Genomic DNA, 22,856 nt, shown 5'->3' with positions numbered 1-22,856 from the left:
GTAGTAGTGGCACAGTGTATAACAGTCAATAATAGCTAGTCAACATCATAGTCATCATGTCAAGACCAATGTTTGCCAAACCAAATCAAATGTTCCGTTGTTGAGCAACTGTCAGTGTGCCAAGATATGCAAATACTTTCTCTCTCCAAAAAAGAGTATATACTGCTCAGTGATTTAACAAAGTGTGTGTGTAGACAATCTTTCTTCCACTTGAGTGTTCTAGTCTGCCATCTTCATCCTCCTTGTTCCATATAAACCAACAAAAAAAAATATGCTCCTCACTTACTTTACTTCTTATCCACCAAAACTCCAATAATCATCAGCATCACATAATCTTAATACTTCAATAATACCTCTTACGTCGATACATATAAATCTTACCATCAATATCATTTACCTTACCTCTTGTCCACCAAAACTTCAATAATCATCAACTTCACACAATCTCAATACCTCAATAATACCTCTTCAATACGTCGACACGTATAAACCTTATCGCCAATATCATTTCACTTCCATAACAACTCTTTCCTCTAGTCAGTCTCCTCGAACAAGTACAGATAAAATCCTAGTGCAAACTTCAATTCATCATCCCATACAATCCAAAGACACAATGTCCACACACAACCTCTGTGTAATCCATCTGACCCAAATCTTCTACTCATTATGATTTATAAAATACATTTTGGTTACCTTGTCCATCATTAAATAAGAGAAATGCGTACATGACCTCTAACAGCCTTTAGTTTGAATAACTTTAAGTAATTAAGTACGAGTACGGAGTGTGAATGACAGTAATAATTCACAGTGTGTACACCACTTTAAGAATCATGGCAAAACAGAAGCAAACATGTGGAGTATTTCTTATGTCAAGTGTCACTTGCTATTCCAATTGCTCACGAAGAATGCAGTGTAATAACTGTCAATGGTCTAAACCTAGTGTTGGTATGTCATGTCGTTAGCTTCCTTCCTATTAGCATAAATTTATACAGCTTCCATAAAACCTCCAGCTCATGTGACTTCTATGAAGTTTCTTGTACTAATGTCGTTCGTAGCATTAAGGTAGTTCATTTTCTTATCTTAAAATATAAGGCACTGAGCGTAAGCAAAACATGCAATAGCGAGTAAATATACCAGTAGAGAACAGAATGTCAACAAGTGGATGCAGCACATTTCCTACAACGAGGCTCTGCCAAGCGAACTATCTATAATTAATACCATAGTGTGACCCAAACCCCATGTTCGTACACCGCATATCAGCATTTCTATATACCAAATTAAAGAGTAGTTATGACAACAAACAGAACTGTATAAATATGCAATCCATACGCAAAGCAGCAAATATGTATCTCACATAATAAACAGGTCATTAGCATCATATCAGCATAAGCAAATAAATGTTCATATGTAATATTAATAAGTAAACATGAAGGCGCAAGCAGATAAATCACAAAGTGTAACCTACATACATAACCACATCAGCACAATTAATCAGGTGACAATTATGATTTAAATAAATAAGCACAGCAGGCACATAATAGAAAAATATGACATTAGTGAAAAAGCAGAGCAGCCATGCAATGCTTAATATACACAAATAACAACCCTGTTCATTAATCAACCATTGTCAAAATCAGTTAATATACGCAAGCACGTCGCTTCACAAGTAAATTCATAAAATATGAAATTTAGCACAAAGTATGAATCACGTAATCGCGAGCAGCAAATTACGTCTAAAGTACGTACCTAAGTGGAAATATGTTACCTGAAAAATAAACTCAATTAATAGTTATCTTTTTATTTTATTACTTTCTTCTTCGAAATTACATTCTTCCTGAAATTTTCTCGATAGCAAGTCCTCTTAACATCGGACACACACAGAATTTACCTGAAGTTCTTAAATATTTTATACAACCGTATCCTGAAAAATACTTAACGTTAATAACATAATTTATCAAGTCACTATAGCTTTATACTGAATTCATCGGAGAAATTAGACTGTGTATTTGTTTACGGCTGTCAGTGCGTTGGCACTGAGCGCTCGATCAGCTGTAGGCGCGTGACATAGGAAGTAATTGTTTGCGGTAAACGACTGCCTTGTTCGGCGCGCAGACTTGACTGTTGCTTTGAGTATGTGCCGCCGCCAGAACACGGCGCGGTATCCTAGTACTCTCCGTGCGTTTACGTATAACTGTTAGTTTCTCAAAAGTATGTCATTCCACAAAAATTTGAACGTTCGATATATGATGTATTCCCTTAGAGCGTCGAGATTTGAGAGTTTCTACTTCGACAGTGTTATCATGAATAATTTTGGGAACTCTATATGGACCGTTATAAGGCAGAAAAAATTTGCGACACAAGCCTTTTCCATCGTGAGACAAACGATGAGACTTAATTAACACCTTTTGACCAACTGACAAGGTTTTTAAACGACCAGGACGTTTGGCTGATTTCTCTCTTCTAGCAGCCGCAGATGCAATATTTTGCAGAGCCAGGTTTACAACTTCAGAATGCCGCAGTTTTCGTGTAGGCGGAAAAGGAACTATTTCAGAAATGCGATTTGTCGGTGCTTTATTTTTTAATATCAATATAGGCGGTAAAGAAGTTGAATCATTAGGGAGTTCATTCAGAATGTTTTGAAAAATTTGAAGATAACTGATCCCACGTTCTATTATTCTGATGACAATGAAGTCGACACAAGTTATTGATTTCCTACATCCATCTCTCTGAAGCGTTAGATTGAGGTTGAAAAAGTGAAATGAAAATTGGTTTAATCTTACGACGCCGTAGAGTACGAAGCCAAATTTTAGAGTGAAACTGTGATCCATTATCTGATATAACCTTATCAACATGACCCACTTCTTTAAGAAAATGTTTGATGAAGGCATTAGATACTGAACGAGCTGTTGCTTTGTGTAAAGGTGTAAAACTCACATATTTTGATGTCAATTCCACTGCTACCAAAATGTACGCAAAACCATTAGTAGAACGAACCACTGGACCGAACAAATCGACTGCAGCCATGTTCTTTAATTTCGCTGGAATGATAGGAAACAAACGGTGCTCTGTGAGAAATAGTTGGCGGCTTAGCCTTTTGAAATAATTTGCATTTGGCAAGAACAGATCGAATACGTTTCTCCATATTACTGAAGTAGCAATTTTCCCGTAATTTATGAAAGCATTTTCTGAGACCAAAGTGTGCATAACTGAAATTTGTATATCAAATCAATTTATTAACCCACTCATCAGGAATACAAACTAACCAAACAGAGTTGTCGACCGATTTTCGTTTAAAAAGAATATCATTGCGAACTAAATAATACTGTGTAATCGCTACACTTTCCTTTCTCCTCCACTTGTCCTTAATGTCCTTCCAGATTGGATCCTTATTTTGCTCCTTAGCGATGTCCTCTGGTTGGCCCTGACTAGTATTAGTACGCAATCTGACTGCATAGAATAACAACAAAGAATGAAAGGAAATTTCCGTTAACACAATTAATTAATTAAGTCCCCAGCAACTATGAAAGCTACGAAACAACAAGGCACAAGTGTAACTGTTCTGTATGTGGAAGTGTGATTCAACGTACACATCTGGCACGGTTCTTCCGCAATAAGACAAGATATTTTAAATTCCATTTACAGTGAATTAATTAAATAAAACTGAAATACTATAATTGCACATAAAAACCAGAATTACACTCTAATACATGAACACAAGCCAGATGCTTTGTTGACTGAACCTGTGACCAAGAGACATTGTTGGTTAGGAAATTTAAAAAAAAATAAAAAAATGTTTATACCTTCATATATATTGACTAAAAATACACTCTGATCATTACAACATCTCCATTCGAACAACATCTGCTGTCTAGCCCATCAAAACAACTGCACACGACTTGGCCTCAAATAATACAGCTATCAACATCCTCTCAGCAAAGCACTAACCACCACAACTTCTGAACAAGCACTCCAGTGGAGGCGGCGGAATAAAACTCTTTGGCGCGATCTCTGGCGCTGTGATTCAGTGTAGCCACCTTTCAACATCTTGTAACGAAAATGAAGTCTTCTCGTATCACCCGGCCTCTTCCAAGTATACCTCCTCTTCTTGTGGTTCTTGAACAGTGTATTCGCAGTTACCAGCTGAAATTTATTACAGCACTCAATTAGTCTTTATTCTCTCTCATTCCTTGTCCCAAAGCCCTATTACACTGCAACATTTCCTTCTGTTTCTTCCAGTACAACTGCATTCCAGTCCACCATGACTATTAGATTTTTAATCTGGCTTTACGTACTGTATTAGCCTACTATGTCCCCATGTACTTTCTCTATCTCTTCATCTTCAGCTTGCGACGTCGGTATGTATACCTGAACTATCGTTATCGATGATGGTTTGCTGTCGATTCTGATATGAACAACCTTATTCACTGAACTGTTCTCAGGAAGACACTCTCTGCCCTTCCTAATGGTTCATAATGAATCCAACTCCCGTTAAACCATTTTCTGCTGCTGTTGATATTACCCTATACTCATGTCACCAGGAATCCTTTACTTCTTTCCATTTCACTTCACTGACCTGTACTATATTTAAATTGAGCCTCTGCAGTTGTCTTTTCAGATTTTCTAGTTTCCCTACCACGTTTAAGCTTGTGACATTCCGCACCCCAACTAGTAGAACGTTATCCTTTCGCTGATTATGCAGTCGTTTTCTCGAGGTCACCTCCCCATTGGCAGCTGCTCCCCGAGATCCGAATGGACTATTGCGGAATCCAATGGACAGATCTCATGACACTTTTTCAATTACAGGCCCCATGTCTCGTGCGTACGCGTTACCTATCTTTAATGCAGTGGTTTCCATTGCCTTCTACATCTTCTTGCCGTTGATCATTGCTGATTCTTCGGCCTTTAGGACGAAAGAGTGCCCTGAACCTCTGTCCGCTTCTCTGTCATCATTGACAAGGCAGTTGGCAGAATGAGGGTGACATCTTCGGCCTCCGATGCTGATTATTAACCAAGATTTAAGCAGTGGCGTGTTTCAAACCCGAGACCGAGAACATTTTGATTGCTAATCAAAGACGCTACACTTAGACTACGGGTGTCGTTAATTCTGCGTCTCTAAAAGTCGTGAGTAGTGGCAGGAGATTGGACACGATAAACGCCCCAAAGAGAAGAGTCGCATGGTGTGTGGAGACCAGAGAAAAGACCGTTGCGATTAGTCCAACGGTCAGGGAATTTTATTTTCAACCTTGCTTGTACAAAGAGGTGCCAAATTGGAGGGTTGCATCTTGTTTGCAAATAAAGATTTTATATTCACCTTCTAACTGATGAAAGAACCAGTCTTGCTACATGTCGAGATAAGCCACCCTTGTCACAGTAAAATGTAAATGTCGGGTAGACCGTTCGCCTGGTGCAAGTCTTTCGAGTTGACGCCACTTTGGCGACTTGCGCGTCGATTGGGATGAAATGATGACGAATAGGACAACACAACACCCCGTCCCTGAGCGGAGAAAATCTCTGACCCAGCCAGGAATCGAACCCGGGTCCTTAGGATTGACGTTCTGTCAGACTGACCTCTCAGCTACCGGGGATGGACCCTTATTGCAATAGGTTCAGCGAAAATACGGTGTGTACACTTGACATCGGGACACAGCGCAAAAACCTTTAGCTTCTTGAAATCTCTTTGATATTGTTCAAGTTCATGACAATGTTATGTCCCAGATGCGAACGTTGTGGGTAATTTATCTTCACAATCGGACGGAACGGACGGAAAGCAGCCTCATCACTAAACACCACACAATCAAGAAAATAATCTTCCCGCTGAACACATTACTTGCTAAGTTGTAATGTACACCATAGTCATCTGACTTCACAGTGTATAGGAGCTGTAACCAATAACAGTTTTGCCTAAGAACCTTCCCCACTGTCGATTTTGGCAACTGAACTTCATGACATTTTTTTCGAACACACTTCTTAGAACGACAAAGGTAAGATGCTACGATTCGCTCAGTATCCTCTTTAGCCACTTTTGGTCATCATGTGTGTTCTGGCGTAACCACACGCGCTGGAACGAAGATACGATAACTCAAGAACAGAGAAGGTGGTGAGGGAACATCTGCCAATGGTGCGCGGAATTGGCCCTCTCGGCGCCAAGAGCGACACCTGGAAGAAGTGAATTTAAATGCCGCTCCCGCTAGCCTCGGGGGCACAGATCGGCCCGAGACTGCTACGGACATTTGTGCTACGCTTTCAGACTTTCACGGTTCGCACCAACTGCCTACTTGGACTTTGTGTGTAGCAAGAAGTTCACTGTTTTCATGTCGCCTCTCGCTTTCGACTTCTACTTGTACATCTCCAAAGTTAAATATTGTCAATGGCTTTATAGAAATGAAACTATTAATGTTATTTGTTTGAACTGCTGTATAGCCTTGCGAGAACGCTGCATCCCGTAGGCTTCCTATTAGCGACAGGTGGGCACGACTCCACAACGTGCAGTTCCGTTTATTCCCTTATCTCTCTCTCTCTCTCTCTCTCTCTCTCTCTCTCTCACACACACACACACACACACACACACACACACACACACACACACACACATACTCACACTTCCGGACGTTTGAAATTACCTGCACAACCGATGGATGGTTTGCGAGACGGGGCCTCACGAACTGTAAATGAACCAACCCGTTGAACCGAAATAACTGATTCACTCTTATCAAACCGCAGGACACAAACCACTGTACGTTCAGGAGTCGCCATTTTGCGCAGGTGCTTTACGTGCCGCTGCAAGCAAGAAAACAAGGCCGAGGCAGTATTCACACATGCACTTATCCAAAACCGCTTGAGTTACTCTTTAATCGTGATGTTGAACCATCATTGTACACTGCTTACAATTCACGCAATTAAAATTTTTTATCTGGTACACGCTCTTATAGATGCCCTGTACTATAAATACTCTACTGATTGATTAATAACTTTAGTAATAATGAATACGATCGAAATTTGCGGGTGCCGTACAAGACGTACAGCTACAGTGAGTTTGCTCGCGAGCGCGTATATCAGCTAATTTACGCACAGCGACTCACTCCGGAGAGAAAGGATTACGATTTCTCTTATAAACGAAAAATCTGTAACATATAATATTGTAATATTAGCTGATAGCTGTTCGAGCCTTGGAGGTATTTAGCTCCTCGTCTCCTCTGAAGACAATATCACGACGTACAGTTTGCTGTGCTTAAATTTCTTGCTTCTGCAAAGCATTACATATATCAGGAGCACAGATAGATAGATCAGGTGAAATAACGAACTAATAAATGGCATTGACCTCGTTCCATAAGAATTAATATATTTCACATTGTTATTGAACTAAACAGAGCCACGTCCTCTCTCTCTATCATGGACGCGAAAAGACAGACAGTACAAGGTCGATGCAACATCCGATAGGAGTTTTTACAAACATAGGAAAATTGATTTTATTCATATTTTCTCGTTAACTTTACAGGCTTGATGGCTACGGGCATACCGCGTTTTGATGTTAGCCGTAATCTACTTAGGCGAATTGACGGATAAAGATAGACAGGAAAAACTAAAACGTATACCGATATAACTATCTCAGCACAAGATCCAACAAAATGCCTAAATAATTTCTCCAGACAGTGTTGGCTAATAACCCTAATTTGTTTGTTTGCATGGCCATCTTCTGCAGCAACTATTAAAATAATTTATGATTGGTTTCTCCGTCTTAAGCTAACTTCAATAACTTAAAGAGAGTTTTGCATCAGACACGAATCGCTTGTTTATAAAAACCTTCTGTCGTCATTCTGCAAATATGGATACAAATGTTCGTACATTTCTCCCTTGTTTTCAGTATAAAACAGTACTTCTTTGTAAAACTGGTGTGCAGTTTAATTGCGGTGTTTCTGCCTCTAGTTCAAATATTCTGCAAACCACTGCTTCTTCCCACTTTGGCAATGGAGACTGACGTTGAAAGAAAATTCCTTACACATAATTTATACACTTCGCAGTTTTTTACTTTTTGCCGTTTCTCTGAAGCTGCATAGGCGTTATTTGCACTTCATCTCACTCTTGAAAATACAATCTTTGTTGCACTTACAAAACAGTGTTACATTGTTTGCGTTTGTTCATTTGTTTATAGTGCAGATCACGAGCGAGCGTTGCCAACCTATGAAACCATTTCATTTTAAATGTATAACTCATGTGTGTGCGTGTGTGCGTGTGTGTGTATGTGTGTGTGTGTGTGTGTGTGTGTGTGTGTGTGTGTGCATGCGTGCGTGTGTGCATCGGTGAGCTAGTGCAAATTAGTAAGGATGTCGTATATGTTCGACAGAGATGTGAACGATGATGGTGGTGGTGGTGGTGATTATGAATTGTGATTCAAATTTTTGGGGGACGGTGATTACAGGAAAAGAAACCGAGAGGAGATGCAGTGGTGAAATGGGTCTGTTGTTAAATCTATATGTTTAATGTCGTATTTTAAATGTGCGTATTTAATGTTATATTAACGGGTCAGTCAGTTTAAAGTCTGTGTGATCTGCCAGATTGGTCAGATCGTTTATGAGTTGCTTCTTTTCTGTTATGGTTTTCTGAGTGTCGTAGTTTCCTTGCAAGGTCAGGAGGCGTTTCTTGTTGTTGTTTATCCTTATGATTTTCATGTCTGTGTCTCTGGTGCTAATTTTATGCTGGTGTTGATGGATATGTTCTGCAAAAATTGAATCACTCGTGCCATACTTCCACGCTCCTACATGTTCTTCGGATCTGGTGTCAAATGTACTCTTGGTTTTACCTATTTATATTCCATCATATGTATTAGGTTTAGAAAATAAGAAAAAAATAATCTGTATCAGTAATCATGAATGTACCAACTTAAATGCAATACATGTCATGGAAAATACATAGGTCAGACGAGCAGGACACCAGATACACAGAACACGTAAGAGCACAGAAGTACAGGAGAAACTATTCATAGTTTGCAGAACACTTAAGCCAACACCATTACGAACATCAAACTACCACCAGAGGCACATAGATGGGAATCATAAGGATAAACAACACTTGTAAGCAACTCCTCACCTAACAAGAAAGCTATCACATTCAGAAAACTATAACAGAAAGAACCAACTCATAAGCGATCAGACCAGCGTAGCAAACTACACTCTCTTTAACTGTCCACATAACATTAAATGCGTACATATAACCATAGGGCCCATTCACCGCTACAGTGACCTCCCAGTTTCTTTCATATTATCATTATCCCCCAGAAAATCGAACCACAACTAGGAACCGCCGGCCCCTATCTCCCTTCGCATCTCTGCTGGACTTACAAAACATCTTTACTAATTTACTCCAACTCAGACACACACACACACACATACACACACATGGATTATAATTTAAAAAGTTTCACAGGTTGGCAACGCTCACCACGCAAAAAAATGAACAAACATAAACACTCTAACACTGTGCTGAGTGCGAACACTGTAGTTCTATTTCCAAAAGTGAGGTGAAGTGTAAATAATGCAGCGTATACGAGTAACGACTTTTGTTTCCACATTAAACTCTGCTAACAAAGAAGAAAGAAGCAGTGGTTTGCAGAATTGTGAACAAGAGACAGAAACAGCGTAAGTAAACTTAAAAAAGACATATTTGTTTTAGTGTGAGACAACCAAAAATGTAAAAATGTGTGTATCCATGTTTGCAGAATGACCACAGAAGATGCTTTGTAAATAAAGGCGAGATGCGTGTGGTGCAAAATTCTCTTCTTTTAACTTCAGTAATCTTAAAACGGAGGAACCACTAATAACTGATAACCTTAATTGTTTTTGCTAATTTTGAGTTAAGTCTCTTATATAGATTAGTAAACAGTGAGGGGGAGAGAATGCTAAAACCGCTCCGCTCATCGACGAGTCCCTGAATTTCAAGAAGACACACGCAGTTACAACTGCAACATACGTGAATGTGGTAGTACAATTTCGAGTACTGTTACGAATGTATCGCTTATGATAGGACGTTGTAGTTCCAAAATAGTCCAACTAAAGAATAGTACAGATACAGCGGGACTGAGTGTGCCTTTGCTCCTTTGGCGAAAAAGACACAGAACCTAGCTCGAAAGAGAAGCCTACACGTATAGCAAGCAAAAGGGGAATCCCACACTAGCGCCATTGGGCGACCACTATGCTGCCGGACCGATGCTCGCGAGGAACTTCAATTAAATCTGGGGCGCTTATTTTTTGGGGGGACGCAGGGCGGCCAGGTCCGCTGCTACAAACGTACGACCCTGCGGCGCCGGCAGAGGCGCCGCCGTCGCCGTCTGCGAGAGAGGCTCGTGGGTTGAGGGGCGGTGCGGCGCGCGCCGTTCCAAATTAATTCGCGGCGGGCATTAATTGAATCTGGGCAGGGACCCGCTGAGTGGTGGCGGCGGCGGCGCTTGTGGTCGTGGTCGTGGCAGCGGCGGGCGGTCGTGGTCGTGTCCGCGCCGGCGTCGCTTCCCCTCTGCGCCGACACCCCCAGCACGTTCTCGCCTCACCGGCCGTCCCTGGGTTTTATTTACACCGTAACAAAGCACTTTTCTGTGCCGGAGGACACAGAGTGCGAACTCGGCGATGTGGAGATGAAGACCCCCGCGACGAACTTAATGCAAATCTTGGTCTCAGTTAATGATGCCGCGGTGAGGGAGATGATACTCCGGAAACAAATTTCGTCGGACTAATATACTGGCACCAGCCAGTGCTTGTGATTTTTAAACCGTGTATTCGCTTTTTCTTGATGAAATTTATTACAGTAGTCAATCTAATTTTCACCTCTCCCATTGTTACTGCCTCATCTTCTGATCCTTGAAAAGAGTATACGCCATTACTAGCTGAAATTTATTCCAGAATTTGATTAGTCTTTCGCTTCTCTCATTACCACTGCCTAACCTATATTCTCCCGTAACTCTTTCTTCGATTCTTTCCCATACTACCTACTTTCACATGCTGAATTACCCGTTCAAAGTCGTCGCATGCTATTTCTACGTCTTCATCTTCTGCTTGTGACGTTGCTATGTATACCTGAACAACTGTTGTTGGTTTTGGTTTACTGTTCATTCTGATGATACCAATCCTATCTCAGAACTGTTCGCAGTACCACACTCTCTTCACTACTTTCCTGTTCATGTCGAACCCTACTTCCGTCAGATCATTTTGTACTGCTGCTGATACCGCCATGCATACGTCTGACAAGAAATCGTTATCTCCTTTACTTTTCACTTCACTAACCCCCACAAAGTCTAAACTGTGCCTCTGTATTTCCGTTTTCATGTTTTCTAGCTTTCCTACCATGTTCAAAATTCTGACATTCCGCTCTACGACTCGGAAGTGTTTGGTGTTTCAACAGGAATCATATCGAAGATTTATACCACGTACAGGGACAACGGAAAAACATCATCTGCCCAGTCCCAACGAGGACAAACGTGTGTGTCGAGTGATCCTCCCGGACGGTCATTGAGAAGAAATTGAGACGAAGAGGACGACAGCTACAAAAGTCACAGCACTCGTGACCCGTGTTCAAAAATGGTTCAAATGGCTCTGAGCACTATGGGACTTAACTACCGAGGTCATCAGTCCCATAGAACTTAGAACTACTTAAACCTAACTAACCTAAGGACATCACACACATCCATGACCGAGGCAGGATTCGAACCTGCGACCGTAGCGGTCACGCGGTTCCAAACTGACGCGCTTAGAACCGCACGGCCACACCGGCCGGCCGTGACCCGTGTCAGCGCCAAAAGAACCCGAAGGGAGTGCCAGAACGGTGGAGAACAGAGGGTAAGGGAGAAAGAGGTGCCTGAAATGGTCCATAAACAGAATTCTTAATTAATACCAGGAAAATCAGTGGGAGAATGTAAACTTGCTGCAAGTGTCTTGAACAAAGTAGGCAGAAACGTTGGGATAAAGAAACGAGCCATTTTCTAAAACATCCGTAAGTAAAGGTAATGGAGAACAATCATGTGTTACTTTTTCATAATGTTGAAAATACAGAATTGTGCTCAGCTAACAATAAACTACGTAATGTTAGATATGTAGCTAGCTTCTGATAGGACACTTAGAAAGCAGAAATGAGAAGAGAATTGAAATTATAGGGTGAGTTTGTTGAAATAACTGTGTGAGAAATCATAATTGGCGGAGAGCAAGTAAGATTTAATAACGTAATTAAGGAACTATTAATATACAAGATGTACCGTAATTCATAGCGAAAGCACGCTGGCGGAAATATACGGTACTAGGAGCTAAAACGTCCCATTAAACATAGTCTCGCAAACGATTTATTTGCAAGATGACTGCGAATAAGTGATTATGTATTGCCACTGACTTCGAAAACGTCATTATGCTGTACTGATTGTACACAATACGCAGTTGACGAAGTGACGTCGTTTACAGAAGTGAACACTGCCTACAGACAGAGTAGCAATAAAAGCATCCGTACAAGACGAATAGGATTGATACAAAGCACATTCATGTCCTCTGTACAGTCATTTGCAGCCGCAACGAAAAATTTGTGGAGATGCAATGTCGTATCACGTAATCCGCTATGTTATAGCTGGCCTTCGTAACCCATGCGTGAGATTTTCAAATTCTCTTCCTCGCTCCGAGCAGTCTATTAGTGCTACAGAAAAATGAGCGGACCTTTTTGTAAAATTTTTATTGGGATATGTTTTCCCTTGAGGCCATGGTTATCGAGTATTAAAAAAAAGAAGTGACCTTCAACCACACTCATCCCTCACCAGTCGAGAGTTCTAGTATGTCGTTCGTGACATTCCCTCCGCGTATCAGTGTATAAAAATTTCTGGCCATACGAACATTTCTCGATTGGTCTCCATTGATTGGGTTATTACCCCACGAAAATAGTTGGCTACTTCGATAACACTATTAATTTAAACGTGCTTGTGAGAGTAATGAACGAAAACCATCTCTTGTAAATGTTACACTAAAACTAATTATTGAAAATTCGATCCAAACATAAACCTTAAAAAAAATGGTGTTTCGTAGTCAGAAAGCCTGACAAGTACAATAACGTAATTGTTCATTTTATGCTGTTACAACTCACAAAATCATTACGCAAATCGCAAGAGACTGAAATCACGTCATCCAACTCTGTGCGATGCTGCTGACATGGTTGCTAAGAATTTCAAACCTCTTGAAGAATGAAAAGGTCGGTGGGAAGCAGTGACAGATGTGCACCTGCATAACATCTTCTCAGGTGCTAAACTTCCAAGTGGACTCGACTTACCACGCAAGACGTGGTCTACTCTCAACAGAATCCGCACCAGCCATGGGCGATGCAGGGATGCTCTCTTTTAAGTGGAAGAAGCGGCCTGATCCAGCTTGTGACTGCGGGGCTCCATACCAGACTGTTCACCACATTGTCAGCGAATGCAGGATTCGAGCCTATCACGGCGCCAAAGAGGACTTCCTGCTAGCAACTCCAGATGCAGTGCGCTGGATTGAAGGACTGGATATTCAGTTGTAAAGACAAACTTAAGTTTCTTGTGTGTCAATATGTACATATGTATACGTAATTTCATGATATGTCTGTATTAGCCATACGCTAAATAAAATAATAATAAATTACGCAAAATTTACACCAACGTCATTTATACAATTTTTTTAGTTCTCGACTAAGCCGGTGGCGTAATAAGCCCAGTCAATAAAGACCATAAAGGTCGACTGTGGTAAATTACTCGTACAGTAACAAAAGTTTGTACAGTGGTAAGAGTGGGTACCATGAACGACACACTAGGAATCCAGACCAATGGGGGATGAGGGTGGGAGTGGGCTTGAGTTTGTATCCCACTTTTGTACATTTTTCTCGAATAGGTTCAAACATCCCCTTTGGAAAATTATGAGTTACTGTGCTGGTAAACTTCTCACATTATTTGATTTTCAAACAGCTGAGAAAAACTGAGCGTATTCAGACAGTTCTCTCTTTACTTATTCTGATCATCACTAAACTGACACACAATACTTTTTGGCGCAACGCAATCTGGCTTTCAATAATCCCTACAAAAGAATGGCCCTAACAATAACCTATACCTTTCATGAATGACTTACCTCACAGAAATCTTCGTTACTCGAACTACTGCAATACAGGGAGCGCCAATACTGCCTGCTAAATAAAAGATTATAACTACTGAAGGCACTAACTACTGATAGGCATAGTTAGCAAATGAAAGATTTTTGTAGAGAACAAACAATGTATTTACCTTAATAATGTTCAAAAGCCATCATATATGTATCTAGCAATTCATGACATCCATCTTCACAAATTTCCTTTTTCTGGCGGTCACACGCTTATAGTAACCTATCAAATGTCTGGCATTTCTATCTCCACATCCACCACTGCTGGCGCCTCACCTCCAATTGTCCAACGCTACGCGCTGTTCACATGCAACTGCCCAACACTACACAAGCGAATATTCCAACAATTAGTCCATCCAGCCACAGACTGCACAGAGCACAGTCAGTGATTTTCATACAGAGCACTACGTGGCGTTACCAACATGAAAACCTCAACAGCCTACTTACAAAGTAAAGCTATTAACTGATAACTGAAACGTATTCCAGTACAAAATTCAACTACATTAAATTTCCTACAAAAATATCCTGTTCATTCTTTTCTGTAGGACTAATAGTTGGCATGCAGCGAGAGGCAGAATACAAAAATCTCGCTCATGCTTTATGAAGGCCAGGTACAGCGTTGCGGGATGCATAAAACGACAGCATTAGGGACAGCTGAATCCCCCTATATGTATAATAAAGCTGATAGCAGTGCATTGAAACCTGCAAGTTTATAGTGACAAAAATACCCTGATCGAAGTCGTATATGCAGTGGTGGACTGTGCGGCTGGTCCCGGCTGAGGTTCGAGTCCTCCCTCGGGCATGGGTGTGTGTTTGTCCTTAGGATAATTTAGGTTAACTAGTCTGTAAGCTTAGCAACTGATGACCTTAGCAGTGAAGTCTCGTAAGATTTCACACACATCTGAATATCTGAAGTCGTATATTTACAATGCTGCATTATCAACTGCGACATCAATGGGTCTTTGCACTTGGGAATGGAGCAGGTAAATCTGCAACCATTACGCCCAAAGTTGAGGTGAAGTTTTTGTAAGCATGACAACTCCGTTTAGCATCTTAGACGAAGACAATAGCTGCACAGTAACTGAAATAAACCGCACTATCGGATGGAGACGTACTTCGTTATCATATTTTCCTGTACAATCTTCACCGAGCTCAGTATGTCAGTGAAAGGGTCGTCGATTCTAATGTGGTTGTATCAGTAGGTGCAACAAAAGGCTGCCGTCAACTAACTGTTTGCAAGCAACATTTGTTCACAGACAAGGTGAGGATCATACCTCACTGTGTTCTTAATCTTCATGGAAGTCTTCTTTGGAGTGGTCTAAACCCATATACCGTTCATAACTGACCAAATTAGCATCGTTTGTCATTGACTGTTTGGTTATGGGTACTTGGTGGTCGCCTCATTGGGCCATAATTTGTTCCAAAGGAATTAGGTCCCGTACGATTTCTGCTGCGGGGTCTTAAAGGACTGAGTGAGGACGTTTTATTTGACATCTTTGGGGAATGTGGGATACGCATGATGGGGAACCGACATATATTTCTGTTGATGCTAGGCATCTGCGCGCCCCTGTGGTCCAAGTAGAGTAGATCGAGGATGGCCTGTAATTTGGCCTCAAATGTAACCTACCTAAAATCTTCTGGATTTTTCTATCTGGCGTTGTTTCAAAAAATTAAGCAGAAACAATTAAGAAGAAATGAAGCAGCATTTTGTACGATCACATTACGAGATGATCAGGAGAAGTTAGAGAAAAACATGTAACTCACTGTAGGACGAATGGAGCATTGCATCAAAATGCAAGGCTGTCACGTTTAACCAGTACAAGTGTGTAATAAATACATATAAAACACTGAAGTTGTATATTTCTTGTCAAAGTAGGTCATTTGAGCCGATACAGATAGGCTCTTAAGACTTCCTGGCCAAAGAAACTGTATGCTTGACAGGGACTCTTGCAGGAGAGTATTCTAACGACTGAGCTGTCTATATACAACTCCCGACACATTGTCAAGGGTTTATTTCCGCCAGGACCTTTCCCCTTTCAAAACATTATAGAAGTTGCCTGTATACCTCGTGGGACAAGCACTCTTCGAAGAAAGAATACCACAGTTAAGTGGATTAGGCAAAGCCTTAGGGATTGTTTCGAGTGTGAACTGTCATTCTGCCCTAGAGTAAGTACCCATTTGTAACCTCGGATCGAACTAAAACTGTGTTCTCCACAGGGAGTAAAACCCGTTACGGCGCCCGTGTGTCCGAGCGGTTCTAGGTGCTTCCGTCTGGAACCGCGCGACCGTTACGGTCGCAGGTTCGAAACCTGCCTCGGGAATGGATGTGTGTGATGTCCGTAGGTTAATTAGGTTTAAGTATTTCTAAGTTCTGGGGGACTGATGACCTCAGATGTTGAGTCCCATACTGCTCAGAGCCATTTGAACCATTTTTGAACGAAGAACCCGTAACCATCGCTCTTAGCGGGAAAATGATTTACAGACAAAGTTATCAATCACTGATTCACGACCCTGTGTCACAGCTTCTCGTCTATCGTGAAAGGCAAGTTCAGGTGAGGCACTTAGTTTCAGTATGTTAGGAAGTGTAAGATCAGCGTACATCCCGCTGCATACTGAAAATTCCTTAACCGAAAAGTTTACATTTCAAACACTTTTGAACTAACAAGGAGACCATTTAACAGTGAAGTATATTCCATGGAAAGGTTCTCGCAAGCGGCTCGTTTCGTGGATTCATGTTCATTGCAATCTTTTTGTTATTATTACCATATATTTCCACCGGTATCAATTTTCACCATTGATTGTGATACACCTTGTATTAGACAGTGATCTTACGGAATCTTAAATTCGGAAGAACGACGGTTCATAAGCGCGTCCGATCGTCCTGATTTAGGTTTTCCAGGAGTTCCCTAAATCGCTTCAGCCAAATATCAGGACGCTTCCATTGAAAGGGCACGCCCGTTGTCATCCCACATCCCTGAAACAATTCGACATGTACTCCGTCTCTAATGCCTTCGATGTCGAAGCGACACTAAAACCTTATATTTCTTTCTACCTTCCTTGGAAATCTCTACAATAACTACCTTCCTTATACAAAATGCCTCTTTTTTCCGTATAAAACTATTCTGCCGCCCAATAAAACAAATCCGAGATATGTCATAGTTCTGTCTTAAGGTCGAATACTCATGGGCAAAAATTGGTCGTGTGAGATATTCCTCTTTTGTGGAAGCCCCGTCATTAGAATTCTCTCAGTAAATTTCAGTCTGCAGTATGCCGTTTTCAGTAGATTTATATAACTATTCCACCATTGATCGCTCCCGACTTTTGGTTCAACATATGTTTTTATTGCAAGTGTTATCAGTGATTGTGAAGAATGTTGTTGTTGTTGTTGCTGTGGTCTTCAGTCCTGAGACGGGTTTGATGCAGCTCTCCATGCTACTCTATCCTGTGCAAACTTCTTCCCAGTACCTACTGCAGCCTACATACTTCTGAATTTGCTTAGTGTATTCATCTCTTGGTCTCCCTCTACGAGTTTTACCCTCCACGCTGCCCACCAAAACTAAATTGGTGATCCCTTGATGCCTCAGAACATGTACTACCAACCGATCCCTTCCTCTGGTCAAGTTGTGCCACAAACTCCTCCGCAGTTCTACTCAATACCTCCTCATTAGTTATGTGATTTACCCATCTAATCTTCAGCATTCTTCTGTAGCAGCTCATTTCGAAAGCTTCTATTCTCTTCTTGTCCAAACTATTTATCGTCCATGTTTCACTTCCATACATGGCTACACTCCATACAAATACTTTCAGAAACGACTTCCTGACACTTAAATCTATACTCGATGTTAACAAATTTCTCTTCTTCAGAAAGGCTTTCCTTGTCATTGCCGGTGTACTTTTTATATCCTCTCTACTTCGACCATCAGCAGTTATTTTTCTCCCCAGATAGCAAAACTCCTTTACTACTTTAAGTGTCTAATTTCCTAATCTAATTCCCTCAGCATCCGTTCAATTGCACTTCCAAGTCCTCTGCTGTCTCTGACAGAATTACAATGTCATCGGTGAAAATCAAAGTTTTTATTTCTTCTCCATGGATTTTAATACCTACTCCGAACTTTTCTTTTGTTTACTTTACCACTTGCTGAATATACAGATTGAATAGCATCGGGGAGGGGCTACAAGCCTGTCTCACTCCCTTCCCAACCACTGCTTCCCTTTCATGTCCCTCGACTCTTATAACTGCCATATGCTTTCTGTACAAATTGTAAATAGCCTTTCGCTCCCTATATTTCACCCCTGCCACCTTCAGAATTTCAAAGAGACTATTCCAGTCAACATTGTCAAAAGCCTTCTCTAAGCCTACAAATGCTAGAAACGTAGGTCTGCCTTTCCTTAATCTTTCTTCTAAGATAAGTCGTAGGGTCAGTATTGCCTCACGTGTTCCAACATTTCCACGGAATCCAAACTGATCTTCCAAGAGGTCGACTTCTACCAGTTTTTCCATTCGTCTGTGAAGAATTCGCGTTAGTATTTTGCAGCTGTGACTTATTAAACTGATAGTTCGGTAATTTTCACATCTGTAAACACCTGCTTTCTTTGTGACTGGGATTATTATATTCTTCTTGAAGTCTGAGGGTATTTCGCCTGTTTCATACATCTTGCTTACCAGATGGTAGAGTTCTGTCAGGACTGACTCTCCCAAGGCTGTCAGTATTTCTAATATAATGTTGTCTACTCCTGGGGCCTTCTTTCGACTTAGGTCTTTCAGTGCTCTGTCAAAGTCTTCACGCAGTATCGTATCTCCCATTTCATCTTCATCTACTTCCTCTTCCATTTCCATAATATTGTCCTCAAGAACATCGCCCCTGTATAGACCCTCTATATACTTCTTACACCTTTCTGCGAAAAATGTACTGAAACAGAAATCAGCGATGTACCTATTTACGTCAAATATGTGGCAATTGTTTAAGCTGATGACGTACTGTACCAAGCGTCGACCTACAGATTACCTGTCTGTATTTCGTTACAACTTTCTAGCGTTTCGTCTTCACTATATACGACAGCTTCGTCTGTGAAACACTTCAAGGAGCCTCACAGTGATAGCTAAAATCGTTCTAAAATATACCACAAATTACCGAAAACAAGAGAAGAAGATCGCAAAAAGGGGGTGTATGTCATATTCCGCGAGAATATGGAATTCGTAGTTCAATCGGACAACAATTAAGCATTAATCATTGCATAAGGATAGCTGTACTCTATGAACCGATGGAAACTTTGGATTCGTTTTATGGACAGGTGAAGGCCGTAGATTGTCAACAGCTCAGAAACAAACCTTGTACCCACAGGTCTTCATATTGGACACTTTACTCTTACCTGCACATTCCAGAGCGGTGTGTCAATTAGAAACAAAAATTGCAGCTCTGGTTGCCTCTTTCCATGGTTAGTAAAAATTTTAGAAATGTTGAGAATTACTGAGTGCCATATTCAAATTGTTTGTGCACTACTACACAGTATCATAGTGCAGCGAGTTCATAAGTTTCATCTTACAGAAGCTGATTGATGATTTGAAGCAACATTGCATATTCTTGTTTTCCGATATGCTGATAGTGTACTTAAACTGCTGCTAAAATTTAGCAATGGTAAAGACGTTCCCTAAGAGGTATTTTACAAATTTACTAAGTATCCAGTTTTTTATATGGTATGTTCTATGTTAATTCTGCAGTTGTAGGATTTCCACAGGCATTTTTTCTTTTTCTTTTTTATAGTTTGGGGTCCACGATTGGTGCCGTAAATAAAATACTAGTGCAGCTGTCATAACTGGTATCATATGTTCCCCTCCAAAATATGAAGTATCTGCACAATAGACAGGCGCTTTCAGTGAATCTCTGTCGTCACTGCCAGTTGGTTTACGTTCGTTCGCAGGTTGCGTGAGAGCAGATGCTTTCGAGTGTTAATGCGCTCTCATAAATATGCAGTTTTAATGTGCCGTTGTTTATGGCAGTTGAAAAACAAAGCACCCAGTAAAACTGACAAAGTTGGTCGCAGATATTTTCAGCCTTTTTGGTTTTGTTTTTTAACTTCGCCCGTGTGAACAAAAATTAGCCGGTATGAAATCAATCAGCACGGACAAAGTGCTGTCGTGATGTCGAGTAGCATGTGTTACATCAAACGCAAACATTGGCGTTAATGTTCAAATGCAGCTGATTTATTGTCAAAAATTGTAATCCAGGTGGAACGGATGACTGTAAATGGCCAGCACTCTACCGAAATCAATGTGGTAAGGCCAGAAATACAGGCCGCGTTAGCTTTCTGCATCGGCTCGAGTTATCCGCAACGCCACCAGACGGTACTTTTCAGTTTTTACACAGCAGTAATGCTACCTACACGAACACATACCAAGTGCAAGTTTCCAAACGTGACTGGCGTCCTATATTGTCGTTTAGTTTAATAACAACCTTTAGAGATGTACTTACGGGATGATTTCTGGTCGTAGCACTTCATCTGCGCCTGCCGGTGTGGCCGTGCGGTTCTAGGCGCTTCAGTCTGGAACCGCGTGACCGCTACGGTCACAGATTCGAATCCTGCCTCAGGAATGAATGTGTGTGATGTCCGTAGGTTAGTTAGGTTTAAGTAGTTCTAAGTTCTAGGGGACTGATGATCACAGATGTTAAGTCCCATAGTGCTCAGAGCCATTTGAACCATTTTTGAACTTCATCTGCAAATCGATCATTCCGTTGATGATTTTTCAAGATAGGAGGACCTGTGGAGCTTATCAGCGAATAGCCCACAGGGCCAATTGCGAACATTATTACGTAGACCAAGTCTACTATGTGAGGGGAATGCAGTATCCATTTTGCAAACCAAGTTGTTTTGTCCAGTCTCATGTCGCGCAAATAGTTTCTAATCTTCTTAAAAATCATTTCAAATTTTTATTACGGCTTAATGAAATAGTACAGTTATTTCTCGCATCCTAGCTTCCTAAGTCTCCTGTCTTTGCAATTCAAATGGCCTTGTGTACTATGGGACTTAACTATTGCGGTCATCAGTCCCCTAGAACTTAGAACTACTTAAACCTAACTAACCTAAGGACATCACACTCATCCATGCCTGAGGCAGGATTCGAACCTGCGACCGTAGTGGTCGCGCGGTTCCAAACCGTAGCGCCTAGAACCGCTCGCCCACACCGGTCAGCTGTCTTTTCAATCTTCCGCCTGCAAATTACTCTCTGGCGTGGCTTTTGCGACACTCTGTATCGTGTTCGAGAGTCGTCTACTTCTTGCGTAAGTTGGAATCCACTCTGAGACCTTCTTATGCCTCCTCACCGAAACGGCATACGTGGCAATGCCATATAAATCGTTTCACCCAGATTGTTTCTATTACAGTGATGCCCACGATCATTCCCATACGTGTGTCTTCATTTTTAATTTTATCCCTTGTATTGTATTGTGTGGTACGTTATCTGAAGGCCTAGAAAAGACGGAGAGGCTCCGTCCCTGCCGCAGCTGCAGTGGTCCACAACCCCACGACGACTACCGCAGTCCACTTCACCCCTCCGCCACCCACACCGAACCACTCTTTCAGGGTTATTGTGCGGTTCGGCCCCCGGTGGATCTCCCGAGGGAACGTCTCACTCCAGACGAATGTAACCCCTACGTTTGCGTGGTAAAGTAATGGGGGTGTACGCGTACCTAGACAACTAGTTTGCGCAGCCGACATAGTGTAGCTGAGGCGGAATAGGGCACCAGCCCGCATTCGCCGAGGCAGATGGAAAACCACCTAAAAACCAATCACAGACTGGCCGGCTCACCGGACCTCGACACGGGTCCACCGGGCGGATTAGTGCTGGGGACAAGACTCTCGTTCCCAGTCCGGAAAGCCGTGCGTTAGACCGCATGGCTAAGCGGGCAGGCATTTTATCCCTTAGTGTCCACCTACAGCCAATCCTCCAACTTCCCATCTCCTTTGACAGTAAGTGCCTCCCAATACTTTCAGTTTGTTCACATGTTTGTGCTCAATACTTTGCTTTACTTTCTACAACAGATTTAAATGTCTTCGTTTCTGATGTAATACCTGTTCTCCATATAACTCTGAAAAGTAAAGAAAACCGCTGGACAGTTGCTTAATCAACAGGTTTTTTGTGGGGTACACGACCGGCTACACTTCCATTAAATGGTGTAAAAAATAAAGTTACTTCGTCATCTGAGGTCATCCCCACCCTACTGTTGTCATGGAACCAAAGGCTCCCTATCAGAAGAGTAAAGGGAACAAAAATTCCATAACAGTCGTTTCCCCGAGCTGTGCGTAAACTATGGAACAGTAAAATCATTCAACTGTTTGGTTTCTTGTCTTCCTTGGTCAATGTGGTTCTTAGTTTCTCTTTTACTGCATCCATATTTGATAATAATCACTGCAAATAGTTATTCTTGATGATACGTTCGAAAACAGAAAAGAGAAATAGCACACTACTGAGGAAGTAAATTACAGACACATACCAATTATTTTTGTTTGTACGGCCATCTACCACAGCAATTGTTATTGGTATTTCTATCTTAAGCCTACTGCAGTTAAAAAGTATTTTACATCAGACCCTCTTCGCTTTTATTTACAAAACGTCTTCTGTGGTGATTGTGGAAATATGGGGACATAATATATCTTCGCATTTTCGTCAATGCAGGTTAAAAACTGTATTTTCTATAAAGTTGGCGTGCATTTTACTTATGGTATTTCTGC

This window comes from Schistocerca serialis, chromosome 1 (assembly GCF_023864345.2).
Source record: "Schistocerca serialis cubense isolate TAMUIC-IGC-003099 chromosome 1, iqSchSeri2.2, whole genome shotgun sequence".
In the NCBI taxonomy this organism is placed as follows: Eukaryota; Metazoa; Arthropoda; class Insecta; order Orthoptera; family Acrididae; genus Schistocerca; species Schistocerca serialis.
This window is presented reverse-complemented; position numbering follows the sequence as displayed.